The 19002-nt window shown below is 36.4% G+C and overlaps 1 protein-coding gene across 4 annotated transcripts in view; it reads right to left on the bottom strand.

The window, feature by feature from the left end:
- LOC149561638 (uncharacterized) overlaps window positions 1–19002 on the bottom strand; it is a 165832-nt gene that overhangs the window by 30395 nt on the left and 116435 nt on the right. The window lies entirely within an intron of this gene.

Genomic DNA, 19002 nt, shown 5'->3' with positions numbered 1-19002 from the left:
GTGATGATGGATCAAGCAACTAAGTCATTTCAAGATAACCAAGAGGCCTATTACATGCATCTAAAGCAGAATCCGTCGGACAAAGGAATGAAGGAAATAGCTGGCAACAGGAAATAATTAGAAATAGCAAGAAGAAAGTTTTGGAGGTAGAGAAGGGCAAAGAACATCCAGAGCCTCCAGCCAAGAGACAGCATGCAGCGCCATCAAGAGAGAGTATAATTGAGGCTAGAAGCCAAGAGGTCAATTCAAATGATAAAGGGGCCTCAGTGGAGGTGAGCTCTAATTCGGAATCAAGTGGCTATAGTGAAAGCACCAAATACTCCCCTCTCTCGGAGAACCAGCAAGGAAATGATATGGAAGAAACTAGTAGAGAAGAAGATGGACCAATCGACATCGAGGCAATAAGTTAGGAACCCGAGGCCGTTGGTGATGCTTTGTTAGTTGAACCAAATCCAGATTTGGGGAGATGCACTGCACCACTATGGTTAAGACAAATGCTTATGCCAAGAGGCATGGTGGTAACGGCCCATACAGCTGAGGACATCCAAGGGTTAATGGAAAAGGGTGATAGCGAGAACCAAAAACAAATCGCAAAAACGGTGGCAAGGGTAATCAGGAGCGACAATGATGATCACCGAAAGGTTCAGATTGCTATTCCAACAGTCAACAAGGTAGTGAATGAGATTGTGGCCCAAGAATACGAGATAGTAGAACATAACTTGGGAAGGAATATAGATGATATGGAGTGTGAGGAGGTCTACGAAGGTATAGCATCAATCAGAGAAAGGTTAAGAAAGGCAAACGAAAGGATAGTAAAGTTGGAGGCCAAGAACAAATATTGGAGAGATAGCCAGCCCATCCAACAGCTGCACTAGGTAGCCCTTCCTCAAGACAGCGAGAGCAATTCAGGAGAGATATCAGCTCAGATACATGAAGTCAGGGATTGGATCCATGATACAACCCAAGATGGGCGAAATTTCTTGCCTTCCTTCATCTCGACGTTCCAGTCATTAGTGGCCATTGGAGACAAGTTTAGGTTATTCGAAGAAGAGTGGAAAGGTTTCCTTCCCATCAAAGATTTGGCTATTCCTAGGCTACAAGCGTTCATTGGGCTACCAGAGGCATATTTGCAAAGGGCCAGATTGGTTGATGAGAGAGCATTGAGTATAGTTGAATCTTGGTTTGTTGCATTGACTACCAGATTTAGAACACCTGAAGAGATACATAATGAGATTGCACGACACAGTCCAAGCATCAACACTTCTATTTCAACCATGATGAGCGACGTTGGGGTGGCACTTGATTTTAAGGATATTAGAGAAGAAGATATCAATGAGATAGATTTTGGATCAAGACTAGATGAGTTAGGAAAGGTTGCTATTAAGAAAAAACATTCGGGCACCCTTTCCTCTCTCAGCACTTTTATTGGATTTGCAAAGGAATATGAGAAGGATCATGAAAAGATACTACAAGCAGCAAACAGCGTGGCAAAGTCCGCGGAACTCAAGGCAAAGCACACACCTTGTCCTCCTATGGAAAAAGTTAACGAAAGGCTAGCTAAGTTCATTGCCTTAGCTAAGAAAATGAAAGAAAAGGGAAGATTTATATTAGAAGATCATTTGATGTAAGCCCAAGTGGCAAATTTCCCCTTTCTTCTAGAATAGGACAAGTGTCTATTTCTGATTGGCCACCATTTTGGTGCCTTCTCATTGGTTGCCACATTTTGCACTTTTTTCATTGGTCCATTGATGAGGTGGCAGCTTCTCATTGCCTAATGGGGTGGCAACCCTAATTAGGGTTTTGAGGATCCAATTTGGATCGTTGATCTTGTTTTGATCTCCACCGTCCGTTGTATTTTTGGCCCCTATAAAAGGCCATTTGCTCTCATTTGTAAAGGGGTTGGAGAAATTGTTGCGAAGATAATACCAAAATTGCTCTCTTTTTCATTGTTGCGATTTGCATGTTGATTAAGAACATTGGGTGTTATTGCATGTTTTCTACTTCCACTTAGATTTTCTTTCAAGTTGTTGAAGCAAATTGCATTTGAAGTTGTTTAAGTGAAGTTAAAGTAGATAGATAGTTGTATGGTAGCATTGGTAAATGTTTGATAGGGATCAATACTAGGCCACTAGCATCCTAGCGGCTGGTTGGGAAGCTTTGTGTGGTAAACTAGTTTATTATTCCTTCGAATCATTGCACCTGTGGAAGTGAGGCCGCTAGTCAGCTCTCACTAGGTTCGATCCCTGTCCATTTGCTAACCTTCCATTCATAGGAATAGGAGTAGAATAGTGAGTAGCTAGGTAGTTGAAGTTTAGAGAGGAGAAAGTTAGAGTAGATCAAGTATTAGAACGCATCCACTCACCTTCCGCCACCATTGCCACCATCAACATTTTCTGCTTCCGCACATTTCACAAACCAAGCCACCATCACCTTCATCCCATCAAAGTCCAAGTCATCCTCAACAATTTACGTAAGGCCGCCTACGTGATTATCAGCGAATCACATCGATAAAACTGAGCGAGTATCCAAAGGTGTAAGGAACATTGGAGTTATACTCATGTCTCATGAGCATTAACTTTTCAAGAGAGGAGTTGCATGTTTGATATTCCGTATCAAATATTCAAATCCTAATATGTTATGTAAGTGATACAAAACTCGCATCAACAGTTTGGACATGTTAAACCATACAGTGGAGTTTTTGAAGTGAAAAGAGCATGCTTTACCATTCTAAAAACACATCTTTACTTCCATTTGCATTAAAGAACTTTGCTCCACAAAGTTTCCGGGATGAGAACGTGTTTCCGCTACTGAGCCAAGTCAAAGCCAAAATTAAGGGGATGGGACCTTAGAAGATGACAATTAAAAACATAGGACATTTTTTATATCTAGAGACAAAATTCAAATATGCATATCATAACATTGATAAACCGCTTTTCCATTCTAAAAACACATCTTTACTTCCATCTGCATTAAAAAACTTTGCTCTACAAAATTTCTAGGATGGGGACGTGTTTCCACAACTCGACCAAGTCGAAGCCAAAATAAAGGGGACAGGACCTCAAGGGATGGCAATTAAAAACATAAGGCATTTTTTATATCTAGAGACAAAATTCAAATATGCATATCATAACACTGATAAACCATTATTTTAGAAGATTGATACATGGAAAACTATCAACTGACAAATACTAAGTACTTCCATTATAACAATATCACATACATATACAGCAAAAATCAAAATGCCTAAAATAGTAAGCAGTACATACTATTGTTCCTCTTAGCATGTCAAATCTAAAAATGAGTAGAAAAGTTGGAGTTTTAATGGACTAAATATGTTTTGCATAGTTTATTATGTCTTTAAGACAGCTAGGGGCCCACACAAACTGCCAAAAAAAAAAAAAAGAAAGAAAAAAAAATGGGGGTGTTTTGCGTGTACCCAACTTGCTGGGGGGGGGGGGCGACCAGCAATTTCAGGGACGGCTTGAGGGGAGGGTCAGAAGTTCCAAGGATGACATCATGTTGGTTGTGTCCAAGATTCTTGCAAAAAAAAAATTAGCAGTTTTGGGGATGTATCCGAATTCGGCAAAAAAGGGATGCGGGATGACAAAAATTCATCCCCATTTTGTCCCTGCTATGGGTACGACCCCAAAATCACAGAGGACGCATCCCCACAAAACACTATTAAAAACTCATAAATTGGTGATTTGGAGAGGAAAAGCATGTGCTGTTGCATGTAAAAATTGTCTTTAATGAGTTTTACAACCATTTGGCATTGGGTGGCAATTTTTGGAACAAAAGCACATGCTTTTGTGCCCTTAAAAACCATCATTACCCCCTTTTAGATGTATTTTTTATCAAACTCCTCTGGGAGGCAATTTCCAAGTGCAAAACATATGTTTTTGAGTTAGAATAATCCACTCTTGTTGGGTGTTTCTGGCCAAAACGGGTTTCTCAAGGCCAAACATACATGATTCATCATCAAAAATTTTAGATTTTTTCCTCCAATAGGGCCATTTTTTCCTTATATTCATCAAGGATCAATCTAGGCTCATCAAACTTGCTGATTAGAGGTGTTCTCCTCTCAAAACAGCTTGTTTAGGGCACATTTTTACCCAAAAACAGCCCTTTTTTGGTCATTTTCTTCTACTAAGTCCAAATGTTTGCTATCAAATATGACTTCTTTGGCATCACTTATCATTTGCAGCTTGTTTATCATTCCCTTCAAATTTTTTTTAATGCCCTAGATGTCATTTTTAATTGTCATTGCACATTGCATTCACATTAGTCAATACAGTTGCTATTTTTTTGCATTTTAATTCTCCAACTTCTCACACTTGGCAAGAAATGAATCTTGGCTCTAAAACACATTCATGTCAAGAGGATTGAGTCAAGATTCGAAGTCTATATGTGCCTCTTTGCTGCAATCTTCTCTAAATCTGAAAAATTCTTGGATTTGCTTCAGATTTTGCACAAAGAGTTGAAGATACTTCTCTTGTTTTTGGTGGAAAGAGGTAAAATTTATTGTGAATTCCATAGGGCAAATTTGTATATATCTATTCTTTCATTTTTATTTGCAGATCTCAGCAGATGTGCATTTGTTTTGTATATATGATGAGTTTCTTCTATCTTCTGTCTACATTCTCCAAGTTGCAGTGCAAGTACTTCACCTTACTTGCATGTGCAAGTGGGTTAAAAAAATCCATTCTTGAAATAGACCATCAAAGAAAATGAGCTCATTTATCACGTGCTTATGCATTCTAAGTCTATATGTATCTCTTTGCAGCAGTCTTCTCTAAATCCAAAAAAAATCTCAGATGTGCTTCAGATTTTGCATAAAGAGTTGAAGAGACTTCTTCTCTTGTTTTTGGTGGAAAGAGGTAAAATTTCTTGTGATATCCATAGGGAAAAGTTGTATATATGTGTTCTTACATTTTTGTTTGCAACTCTCTTCATTTCATTTTCAGATTTGCATTTGTTTTGTATATATGATGTGTTTAATCTATTGTCCGTCTACATTCTCTAAGTTGCATGTGCATGTACTTCACCTTACTTGTATGTGACTTCACCTTGCAAGTATCATCAAAGAAAGTGAGTTCATTTATCAAGTGCTTTTGCATCCAAAACCCCCACTGTCATGCTTGCATACACTTCATTCATACTTTACATACTACTACCACTTGATTTAAAAACTCTTGATGGTAGTTGCTTACACATGCTTGGGCATTTACTTTTAATGAAAACACAATATCTCATTATAAGTGGATGTCTTTCCATGCATTTTCCATGTAATATCCTTGATGTTTGCATATGTTTTCACATTCCAAAAATCCGTTTTTGGGTGTCTTCACCACAAGAACACATGTTTTTGAGCTCAACCAATTGCATCCATTTGAAATCCCACAAGTTTCGAGCCATCCTCCATATGCAATGCTCCCAGAAAATTGAGTTTTTGAGTTTTTCCTCCAATCATGCATGCAAAGAAGAAAGAGGGACACAGGGCAAGGATGATCATAATGGAGCCTACAAGGAGGTAAAAGAATAATTACAAGCATAGAATGCTTTCAAAACAAACAGACAACAAACACCTAACGAAACAATCAAGAATGCATATACATATTCTGGCTCAAGATGCTTCCACCAATCCTAAGCCGGTCATTAATAAAACATTCTTTTAGCAGCTGAAGACCAAAAAGGATGATGTAATAGAAGTCATGTCTTGTCATGTGCTTAGAATATTTTCAATTGGGCATTTGTGATTTCAAATTGACATATTACATGTAACGGAAAACAAGATGTATCATGCAAAGTTCTAACATGTAATCATGTTGCAAGCATACCAGTCATGCAACTTTGATTAAATCAAAATTAGGAGTTGGTTAGAGAATAAGTCAAGGTGGTTAAGGGCTTTCCCCTTCTTTCTCTCAACTCTTTTCCTCTATAAAGAAGGAGCTTGTTGTAAATAATCATCTTTTAGCAAGGCAAGAAAATCCTGCAAGTTTGTATTGTGCACTCAGACTTTGGGTTTGATGTAAATCACATTGATTTCAATAAAAGAGGCAGATTGTTTTGAACTGTGTGCCAATTCAAAGTGTGCCAACGCAAACTGTTATATGACGATATTTTCTTGAGTTGATTGTAAGTATTAATGCTTTGATTCAAGAGGGATTTGACTTCAATTATGCAAAACTTTGAGCTGCCTGTTGTAGTCAGAGCCAACTGAACGTTTGAAGACTGTGTGCTGCCAAAGGACAAATTGTGATAGATAATAGTGGCTGCAATTACTTAAAGCTGAACACTTGGACTTCAGTTGTATGTGTTTTTTATTAAATTTGAGAGTATCCAATAAGAGACTCTGTGTCTTACTGGCTATTCTGCTTGAACCTCACTAGACAAGCACAAGACAGTTTGGGTTCATGTATTTGTTTCACAAAGAATACATAAGTAAATCGCTTTCTTTGGTGTTGTTCTTATGTCAACCACCAAGCCACTAGTATAATCGTAACAATACGACCTTTTCATTAACTTTGAAATTCGTAGTTGCTTGCAAATCATTCCTAAAAAAAGACGAATTGATTAGGAGAGTCGTCCTTTTTACCATTTCCAATTGAGTTTCTATTGGAGCCACCTATAGTAAGAAGTGAGCCTCCCCTATTGCTGAGAGGTGAGAGATATCTCATGAATGGTAGCAATCAAGAGCCTTCTACACAAAGGCACCATACCAGTTATTGCAACTTAAATATATAATTAAATATATCATGTATGCATTAGAATCTGAATGACTGTTAAACGATGAACCAGCAAGATTAATAAATATTTATATTTATTTAAGATAAATTAATTAATTGTATACAGATTTAAATCATCAATCCTATAGCTATTTGATTTAGAGAAGGAAAGCCCGGGATGTTACCAAGGAGGGGCTTGTTTAAATCCACGCAATGGATCTTCCCCAGCTAGGGTAGGGATGAGCGTTTTGTAAGCCTTGATGAATACGGACTTTGTAATGTCCCCATTTGTTGCCAGCATCAGAATTTTAGGGATTAGCCTAATATTGGATCCTCGTAGGCTAATGAAGATGATTAGAGGGTCTTATGAGGATTGATTCATCTCTAACATTCAAGGATTTATGGATTTGGCCTTTGTTTGATATCATTTGGATTCCATTTGCCATACTTACTATGTATAGAAAGTTAGGAGTAATAGAGATGGACCCTTTCTATTTTTAGAAAGTGTATTTGGTTACATGGAGAATTATGAGAGATTCCTATTTCAGATGGCATGGCAATTAGACGAGTATTTCAAAAGATTAATATTAAAGTTCAAGTGCCTTAAGTGATTTATTTAAATATTTTAATGTTATTATAAAGTTATAAAGTAACTTATAATAATAAAGTCACTCTAATATTATACAGTGCAAATATAAAGTTACTTTATGATTTAAAGTCACTTTATGACAAAAGTAACTTACATGACTAAAAGACAAAATTGGCTTTTATCCCACATTGCCAAGTTGTTGGTGTCTTCCCTCATATTGAGGTTAGAAAAGCGTGGAGCTACATTGGGATTGAGACCATGAAATATATTACTATGCAAACAAAAAGGTTGCTTAAATGTGACTTGTTACTCGTGAGGACGAAACCCCTCAAGACGTTTGAGAAGTTGGACATAGCCCCAGCATCTCATTGAAAGTTGTGCTCAGAATCAGTCAAGGGAAATCAGGCTTCAGTCGGCTTCATTTTTAAGTTTGCTAACATTTCTAGCATTTGGAAATCTTCATTATACTGGAAGGTAATCATGCTATTTGTTCCACACAATACATTTAGACACCAAGGATCAGTTGGCTTTCAGTCTAAATCCACTAAGACGTCAAGGGGGACCATAATCACTGCTGTATCAGTACAGAATTGATAGCAGAAATCTGAAGATTGGTGTTAGGATTGGAAAAGCAATGGCTGTGATAGTATTTTAACGAGTTGACCAACTTCTGGAAGTGTATGCTTGCATATTAGCTGTGATACATGATACTATGAATGCCGTACAAGCTGGAGTTGTCACCTAAATGTTGTACAGGTTTCAGAAGTGTAAAAACAGTACCATTCTAGCCATAAATCAGACATAAGGAAGTTGTTGTAGGGCAACCATCAACAATAGTGGCAATGTTGGACCTGCAGTCTGTTTGAGAGTCATTTACAGCCATCATATTGCTGTCATTACATTGTACTAGAGCCATGATGTGTAGTGCAAGTTCTAATCAGTCCTTGGAGTAGCTAAATCAGGGTTCAGAGGCTCCACACATGTTCGAGAAGTTCTGAAGCTGTTCTAGTGTTGCAACATCAATCATTGTTTTTGGTATGTAAGAAATAAGCACCAACATTCATTTAAAAGGCATTACTATGACTGATTAATCTGAAAAGTTACTGCTTTTGTTTATCAGTAAATAAAATACAGTAAACTTATATGAATTTGTATTGAATGTCGTATCTATTTTGTGAAAATATTGTTACATGACACTTCCTTGATTCTTGAACTGAACTACTTAGTAAACACCAACATCATCACTCTCTCCTACTTCAGCTTACAAAATCAGTTCATAACTAAGTTTCCAGATTGCTCACAAACTATTTGACAAAATTCAGAACTGCTGAAAGATAAACATTTTAAGAGCAATAAAGAGGGCACGTCATTACAGACTTGGACCTGTAAACTTAGAGAAAATCCATCGCAAAGTTGGTATCTAGGCAACTTGGATAACACCTATACCTTCCATCCTTATGTCAAATAGTAATATGATTGAATATATGGGAATTATTGTACTTCTTGTTTATGAATAATTTTGTTCTTAGGATATATAATGTTAACTTCGAATCAAATATGAAATAATTATGTCCAACCTTACCAAGGGACATTACAATTGGTATCATAGCATCTTTCCAACCATCATGAGGAAAGAAGTTAATGCAAACTAGCCAGAGGGCTCATAGGGCATTAGATAGAAAAAGGAAGAAACTAGTAAGAAAGTTTAACCGAAAATCAAATAATACAATGGATGAACCAACTGGCAAGGAAATGAGGTCATTCATGGATATAACCACCAAAACACTAATGGAACAAAACAAAAGAGCCCAGGTCCTCATGGAAGCCATGAAGACTACGAATGCTTCAATCAATAGTCTAGATACACCCTAGTGGAAGGGGCATTAATACAAATCATTTGGAAAATAATAATACAATATCCACACCGGAGTAAGAAACCCAACCTTTCTACCAAGAACGAATACACCGAGGGAGGACAAGGGGAATAATCACCGCCCTAGCAGCACAAAAATAATTAGCAGACGCTTCCTCAAATTTAAGTCCTGAATAAGGAGTGAATCTTTTAGACACAATTGTAAAGCAAAAGAGATCAACGACTCCTAGGAGAGAAAGAGAACAACCTGATAAGGATTTCAAAGACTAGATGAATTTGGTCATCATTCCGAATTTTGACAAAGCATGCAAAATCACCGCATATGAATGCCTGCAAAAATTAAACACCTCCTTGAACCTCAATCCCATGACAAGAGAGGATGCAATTCAATTTGCCATCCTACACTTGGAAGACACAGCCCACGATTGGTGGCACCATGGTGTCCGCACTCAAGGATATGAAAACATAAGTTCTTTTGAGGAATTCTTGCAAAACTTGATTAAGATGTTAGATCATAAACATCCCCACAAGGATTTCAAGGAATCAACTCGGCAAAAAAAACAAGGACAATAGAAGAATACCTTAGTTACTGATTCGGGACACAAATCTGATTCAAGCACTTGAATCGGATCCGTGGATTCGTGATTTTTTTTCCCAATTAGGATTCGTGCATACATACATACATACATATATATATATTACTAATCTTGACCAAGACCCAACTAGGAACATAGGTTTATATATATATATATATATATATATATATATATATATATATATATATATATATATATATATATATATATATATATATATATATTCTCTCAGTTTTTAGTATATATAATGCATAAAAGGGTCATTTTAGCACTAGAAAGCAAAAAAATATATTTAAAAAAGTCACAATAAATAACTTAGACCTGGATCCTTGAGGATTCGTGCTTGGATTCATACAAATCCGGGCAAGATCCTTGTTTTACACAGTGGATTCATTCAGATTTGTGGCCAATGAATCCGGACGAATCCACTGTGTAAAACAAGGATCCTACTCGGATCTACATGAATCCAGGCACGAATCCGAATCCGGATTCGACCTCTAGGGCATGAATCCGGTAACTAAGAAGAATACATTTGTAGAATCCAAAGAATTTGAACATGAAAACACAATGATAAATGAGGAAAAACTAACCTATCAATCCATGTATGTATTAAATTCATCAATTAAAGGGCTAGTGGCTACTTTCAAGCCAACTACCTTAGATGATGCAATAGAAACAGCCTTAAATGTCGAAACATCATCCTCAAATAACAAAGATCCAAATAAACATATAAGGAGTTTTCATAAGAGAGAAATTTACCACAAGGCTCACCAAGACATAGATGAGCTTACGAGGAAGAACCTATGCTATAAATGTCAAAAACCATGGGGGAAGGGGCTCACCTGTCATAAGGAAGATTCAGATCTCAAAAGATCTTGATATAGATGCGAGAAAAGATGGCAGCCTGACCACAAATGTAAAAGCCAAATCCACCAATTTGAAGTAACATCCAAAGATGGAGAAGAAAAGCCCATTGAGAAGGCTAAGTATAATAATAATGATGATGAAGAAGAACAAGTAATCCTAGCCACTATCACCTCTCAGAAGTCCAAACACAGCCCCTTACGTAAGAAAGGTATCCTTAAAGGACAAAAGGTCATCACCTTAGTGGACAACGGAGCCTCCCATAACTTCATGAGTGAGAAATTGGTAGCAAAGAGGAAATTAGAGACTAGAGATTTCAAGGGGTTTTCAGAAGCAACAGCAAATGGAGCTTTGGTCAAGTTCACAAAAAAGATCCCACAACTGGAGATGCTTGTAAGAACACACCCCATTAGAGCAAATTTTTATGTGGGACCATTAGAAGCTAACACAATATTGGGCACCCCTTCGATGTACTCATTACTATGTTTTTATTTGATCTAACAAATTTAAAAATTTGTTTCCAACATAAAACAGAAGCAATATTGAAAGACTACTCAATGGATCCCCAAAAGTAGTCCCTTGCAAAAAGATGAAACAATTTTTTAGAAAGGATCAAAGAGAATGGGCAGCACAGTACATGATACTTGACAAATCTACTCAAGGAAAGGTCATTTACATTGATACGCAACCTATCCTAAGAAAGCACAAAAGAGTTTTTTATGACATCCCTCCAGGATTACATCCTAAACAATGATTTGAATACATCATAGAGTTAGAAGGAGCACATCAAAGATTTCAACCCTAAAAATTAAATAGAAATAAGAATACACTACCTTATCAAGTCTAGAAATAACTCAAAAATGAGAATACCAAACCCCGCTGACTACCTATGAGATATTCCCATGTATTATCCTAAAGGGAAATGAAGAGATGGAGGATTATTCTAGTAGCCTAATTATGCAATGGAATTTTCTAATAACTAGATTAGCACAAACAGAATCTCATATGGTATAAATAACTATGATCAAGAACGGCTCTTCCCATGTGAAGTTGACAAGCTTTCAAAACACATTAGACTTGAGATCAAGGAGACTCTGATTTACACTTACTATTTTTGGTACGTCAATTGAATGTTTTGTTCATTCTTACAATTTATATTAAGTCACTGGGGTGGTTAATTGGCATCATATCTATATCTAGAAAGTGGATGGATTATTCCCAGATATTGGCAATCATCAAGGGTTAAATTATTTAATTTATGTTATTAAAGTTAAAACAAGTTTAATAATATTAATATTAAGTGACTTAATGATATGATAACATTAACGGGGTTAGAGTTAATTTAAGTTGTTTCCACAGAGTGACTTTTTTTAGCACCCTACGGAGTTACAAGCTTTTAAATTATTTAATAAAAGTGTTTTGTGGAGATAGCCACCAATGTTGAGAGTGGGAGATATAAGATGAATATACGATTAATTCAAAAAGTGACCAAGTTAATTGAAATTATATCCCAATTGCCAGTTAATATCAATGTTAAAAGGGAACTTTAAAAAAGGATTTTCAAAACTTCATTAGAGGATTATAAATACGGATTTGTGAAAGCCATTTGATATACTTGGTTTGTTTAATTTTTCTTTACAAAGCTTGAGAGCTTTGGCTTACATTTCTAGGAAAGTTGAGGACAAAAAACCCTTAAGGTTTTCCAGTTGTGTGGACGAAAACTCATTCAGCATATTGGAGGGAGATATTCCAGAATTCACATTGACCTTATCGTAGGTTGAAGGCAATATATTCCAGTTTGGGACAGCTTTGAACATATTTTATCATCAAGGTTGCAGTCAGGCATGTGAGAGTTAATGGTACAGTTTTGAAGGATTTTAATGGTGAAAATCTAATCATAAGAGTGACTCAAATCTATAGCAGAGGTCTACAATTGTACCACAATCAAAGATTAGTAGTTGTTTTGTCACTTTTTGGGAGCCACAAGTTCATTGCTTCATTCCCATCCCTAGCAGCCTCTTTCTGGGGTCTAGCCATTTGGATTTGTGGAGTTTTGATTAACATTAAAGAAGCACTTAATCTACAGACTTCCAGGGCAGCGCTTCCAGTTTTACATCATCATTACTCCATCATTATTGGAGAAGCCAGCAAGTGTGTTAGTCACTTCAAGGACTTTGGCAATATTGGTTGGGGTACAAATGAATTGTTGACTTAGTTCATTGTATGCAAAGGTTTGAAAATATACATATCAGACTGCCAATTTGTGATCAGGCTTAAACATTTTAATATAATTGCTGCCTTGCTCTAGTCCGGGTACACCCTAAGTGTTTAATGTTTTAATCTGGGTTATATATATTGCTGTTATTGTACTATTAAGTCATTCTCAGCAATATGCACTTCTCAATCTGTTATCTTTTCATCTACATTGCAAGGCAACATCACAAATGAAAACATAACAACAAAAACCCAATCCAAAGTCTGTAAAAACAAACTCAGAAAAAGAATTTACACATTTGCATACAAAGTGTTTGATAGAATTTCAAACCTGTCTAACTGAAGAATTAAGCGCAGAACAAATAGGAATTCTTACAGTAGTATCACAGCATTGCACGGATGCCAATTGTTTGAGTAAACGTGTGACTGAAAGTACAAGTTGCATGTAGACTCTACATGGGGAAGAATGTTCATTCAAGGAAAGGGGGCAGATTAGATCAAAAAGGAAAATCAAATACACAGCACATTCAACTACATATATTGTGGTCTTGGAATACATGCAAAGTACTGGAATTTGAATTTATATGACAGTTGTGCTTAATTCCACCTATATTAATGGCATTGTCATTAGTCTCCTGCTAATGTCTTCATATGGATAGGGGGTTTGTGACCACAAAGGCGGAGTAATTCCTCAGAAGACAGCAAGTCCAATGGTGGGGTAAGGACATTTATTTCTGAAGCATTGAGGGGGAGGTCCTGAGATGGTTATGAACATTTATTCTGAAACCTTAAGGAAGCCTTCTTATAGATGATTTCCAATTGCCCTAGCATAGTAATTCCACTATTGATGCAGGAGCATCTTGGGCATCAACCAAAAATATATCTTGTTTTTTGTACCAGTCTATTGTTTGTGAAGTAGCCGTTACTTGTGTTTGTGTCGTGTTATGCACAATTAACATGTTGATGAGGACCTATTCTTGATCCTCCTCCTAAGAGCGCAAGCTTTGGTCGTTTGCATTTCTATAGTTGTGAACCATTCTTTGCGGTCTTTGTTTTGGTGTGTCTCCCTCTAGCAAAGCGTGTTGTTTCATTTGGCGCAGTTTCTTATGTTAACATGACGTGTTGCGAAGTTAGGAGCCGACTCCTCGAACACATGTGAATTCGCCTTCAAGTGCGCATTGCCTTATGCTTCATTTAGCTCCGGTTTAGGTTTACTCTTCCTAGATTGGACTTATAATGTAACTAAATGCTTGACTAGCCGACTTGTGGCTTAGCTGGCTATATAAGGAGCTTTCTTAAAGCTAGAAAAGTAGGTAGTGGATGATAGGAGAATGACATGAGATCTGCAGTAGTAGGATAGATGCGAACTCGGATTTTAACATTGTAATTTCATTTTATATGGCCAAAACCTGGATGGCCTCACAATCGGGCATGTTGAAAGATTTCTTTTAAATTATTACACCAGTGTGGTTGCCAATTGTTGAGTCTTATGTGCAAATGTGTTGCTTATTAATTACACCCAAGTAAAAGTCTGGAATCTCACCTTGTGTACATTGCTTAGTATGTTGCTTCCGTGTGTAACTTTGAGCAAGGTTGTTCGTAAGCTTAAGTTGAGCTGATTCTGCTTAAGTTTGCACCCTCCCTCGGTCAGGTGGTAGCAAAGCAAGTTCTTTCTTGTGGAATGGATCGTGGGGAACCTTATTGAATTGGTTGTAGGTTGGCAAATCTGAGATCTAACCTGTAACTTGCAGAAGGTTATGATCTTGCAGGAACTATAGTCAAGATGGTTCGAGGTAGAGGAGATGTTGATAATGCTATAATGGATATGTTAAGGCAGATTGCAACCAGACTTGAAGTTGTGGAGACAACCCAGAGAAGAGTACATCTTGAAGATGTTAGTGATGAAGAAGAGGCAATACCCAACCCTAATCTTGAACCTAAAGTTGAACAAGATGAAGAAAGGCTTCTGAGAGCTTTGCCTAGAACAAAAGTTAGATCTGTTGTTGAAGTTGCTTGCCATGATGGAAAACTTGAGACGAATGTGGTATTGGATTGGATCTCTAAAATGGAAAAATATTTTGAGTGTGAAGGTACTCCTGATAACAAGAAGGTTAAGATAGCAATTACAAAGTTGAAAGGTCATGCATCTCTTTGGTGGGATCATTTGCAGGCTGATAGACAAAAGAGAGGAAAGGAAAAGATCAAGACTTGGATGAAAATGCTTGGAAAGATGAAGAAGAAGTTCCTCCCTGCACTACCAAGTTATTTTGCTAAGGAAGATGCAAAATTTGAGACAAAATGACATGAGTGGGAAGGAATATACTGAGGATTTCTACAAACTAGATATCAGATTTGGACATGTGAAAGATGAAGTTGAAAAAGTCACTAGATACCTTAATGGCCTGAGAATATCAATTCAAATGAGATCAGCTATGTTAAGATGGATAGTGTGGAGGAAGCATATCAAATTGCTTTGAAGGCTGAGGAAAGATTGACAAAGAAACATGATCAAAGATAGAGAGGAAGAGGTGGTCGATTTCAGGTTAGCAGAGGCAAAACTTATAGAGAGTAGTAGATCTCACAATACTGAGCAAGATAAAGGACAGAAGGATGAACCTGCTGGTAAAAGAGGTAATTACTCTAGAGGGAACTATATTAGTTACTCTAGGAATAACAACAATGGAAAAAGGGAAGAAAGATCTTGGTTTAAGGGTATTTGTTACAAATGTGGACATGAAGGTCATAGAACTTTTGAATGTACTAACTCTGGAAAGAAAGTTGGAGGTAATAGAAGAAACACTTTGGCTTGTGAAGAAGTTGATGAAGCATCTAATGAACCTGAGAAAGGTGAGAAGAGTCTTGTGGAATGAAGAAACAAATGAAGAACTTGTTCTGAGAAGAAGTTTAATCAAGACCAAATGTAAGATCGCTGAAAAAAGTTGCAAGGTAATCATTGATAGTGGAAGTTTTGATAACTTGGCATCTGAAGAGTTAGTTAACAAATTGCAGTTGCAAAGGTTGAGATACCCTAAGCCTTACCATGTTGCTTGGATTCAGAAGGAGCATAAACTACTTGTAAGTGAACAATGCCTTGTCAAATTTAAAATTGGGAATTATCATGATGAAGTCTTGTGTGATATTATGCCTATGGATTGTTGTCATATTCTTTTGGGTAGACCTTGGCAGTATGATAGACAAGCTTTACATGATGGTAGATTAAATCAATATACTATTTGGGTGAATGGAAAGAAACAAATATTGTTGCCTTTGGTAGAGAAGTTGAGTGAAAATCACTGTACTACAGTCAGAGTATGTTTAGTTGAGGGTAATAAGTTTGCAAGAGAAATGAAAGAACAGAATGTTTTCTATGCTTTGATTCCAAGGAAAACTGAGAAACAAGATGAATTAGAACATACATCTGAGATTGAACCTTTGCTGAAAGAATCTCATGACACCAATTCTGATAATGTACCTGATCGTTTGTCTCCTATGAGAAGTATAAGTCATTGTATGGATTTGATATCTAGAGCTAGTTTTCCTAATAAAGCACCACATAGGTTAGCACCTGGTGAGAAGATTCAGCTAATTAAACAAGTGCAGGAATTGTTGGAGAAAGGATTGATCAGAGAAAGTTTGAGTCCATGTGTTGTACCTCCAGTATTGGCACCTAAGAAAAATGGAGAATGGAGATTCTAGAGCTATAAATAAGATACCAGAGAAATAAAGATTTCCTTTGCCTAGAATGGATGACATAAAGGATAGTTTCTGTGGAGCAAAATATTTTACAAAGATTGATTTGAAAAGTGGATATCACCATATTAGAATCAGAGAAGGAGATGAATGGAAGATTGCTTTATAAACTAATGAAGTTTTGTATGAATAGTTGGTTATGCCCTTTGGTTTAACTAATGCACCTACTACTTTCATGAGGCTAATGAATGAAGTCTTGAAAAGTTTCTTGGGTAAGTTTGTGATTGTATACCTTGATGATATCCTAATATTGAGTAAAAGTAAGAAAGAGCAGCTTGAACATATCAGACAAGTATTGCAAAGATTGAAAGAGGAAAAGTTGTTAATTAAATTGAAGAAATGTTCATTTATGAAAGAGGAGATTGTGTACCTTGGTTTTGTAATTTCAGCTAATGGTTTGAAGATGGACAAGAAAAAGGTAAGAATAATTCTTGATTGGCCTACACCTAAGAATATTGGAGAGGTAAGAACATTTCATGGATTGGCAAGTTTTTATAGGAAATTTATCAAGAATTTAAGTTCTATTTGTAATGCTATGACTGAGACTATGAGAGGAGATAAAAAAGGATTTCAAATGGACACATGGAGCACAAAAGAGTTTTGAAATATTGAAGCAAAAGATTGCAAAATTGCCTACACTTGCTTTGTCTATTTTCAATAAAGTTTTTCAAGTTGAATGTGATACTAGAGGAAGTGCAATTGGAGCTGTTTTGAGTCAAGAGGGAAGGCTTGTATAGCTTTCTTTAGTGAGAAATTGAATGATGCTAAGAGAAAATATTTAATGTATGATCAAGAATTCTATGCTATTGTTCAAGCTTTGAAGAAATGGAGACATTATCTAATGCCTAAGGATTTTGTATTGTACACTGACCATAAAGCTTTGCAATATCTAGAAGTCAGATTAAATTGAATCAGAGACATGAAGTGGGTTGAGTCCTTACAATTTTTTTTCCTTTTTATTAAAGTATAAGAGTGAACAGTTAAATAAAGTTGTTGATGCACAAAGCCAAAGAAGAAATTTGTTGACAAAGATGAGAGTTGAGGTACTTGGCTTTGATGACTTTAAGTGTTTGTATGAGACTGATATGGATTTTGCAAAACCTTGGAAAGTTTGTAAGGAATAGAGAGTGAGTGATAAGTGGATTGATTATTTCTTTCAAGAGGATATGTTATTCAGAGGAATTCAATTATGTATACCTAGAGGATGTATGAGAGAGAACATAATAAAAGAGAAACATAATGGTGGACTTTTTGGGATTGATAAGACTGTTAAACTGATTTCTAAGAGATACTTTTGGCCACAGATTTACTGGGATGTGCAACGAATGGTTAGAAGTTGCAGAATTTGCAAAGTAGAAGAAGGAACTAATCAGAATGTGGGATTATATGTGCCTTTACCTGTAATTGATAAACCTTGGGAAGATGTGAGCATGGATTTTGTCCTTGGATTGCCTAGAACTCAGAGAGGTAATGATTCTATTTTTGTACTGGTCGACAGATTTTCAACAATGGCACATTTCATACCTTGTAAGAAGAGCTCTGATGCATTGCATGTAGCTGAGTTATTTTTCAAGGAAGTAGTAAGATTATATGATTTGCCTAAGACTATTGTTTTAGATAGACACACTAAGTTTACTAGTTATTTTTGGAGAACACTTTGGAAGAAGATGAATACAAAGTTGAAGCTTAGTTCTACATTTCACCCTCAGACAAATGGACAAACTGAAGTAGTGAACAAAAGTTTAGGTAACTTACAAAGATGTTTGGTTGAAGACAATCCTACTAGTTGGGATTTAGTTTTGGCACAAGCAGAGTTTGCATACATTAATTTTGTGAATAGAAGCACTAAGAGGACACCTTTTGAATCTGTTACTGGATTTCATCCTAAAGGAACTGCAGAGTTAAGAGAATTGCCTACTGAGACAAGGAGTGTTGAAGCTGAGGACTTTACAATTTTCATGAAGACTTTACACGAGGAAGTTAAAAGAAATTTGGAGGATAGTAATCACAAGTATAAACAGAGAGCCGACAAAAGGAAGAGACACAAATCTTTTGAAGTTGGTGATGAGGTTATGATTCATTTGAAGAAGAGTAGATTTCCATTTGGTACCTACAGTAAACTAAAAATGAAGAAGTTTGGACCTTGTAAGATTTTGAAGAAGTTTGACAGTGGAAATGCGTATGAAGTGGAATTAACAGAGGATATGGATATATCGCTTGTATTTAACATTGCAGATATATCTTTGAGTACTATGAATTGGAAGATGAGAATGATGGTAACCTAGATTATCCTAGAAAGCAGAAAGAATAAATTGAAAAGATTCTGAATAGCAAAGTAAGCCAGAGTACCAAAGGAAAGGACTGCATGGAGTACCTAGTTCAGTGGAAGGA

The sequence above is a fragment of the Cupressus sempervirens genome, chromosome 4, assembly GCF_028749045.1.
Source record: "Cupressus sempervirens isolate cs-2001-9-10 chromosome 4, ASM2874904v1, whole genome shotgun sequence".
In the NCBI taxonomy this organism is placed as follows: Eukaryota; Viridiplantae; Streptophyta; class Pinopsida; order Cupressales; family Cupressaceae; genus Cupressus; species Cupressus sempervirens.
Note: the sequence above shows the minus strand (reverse complement) of the source record. Positions and strands in the feature narration are given on the sequence as shown.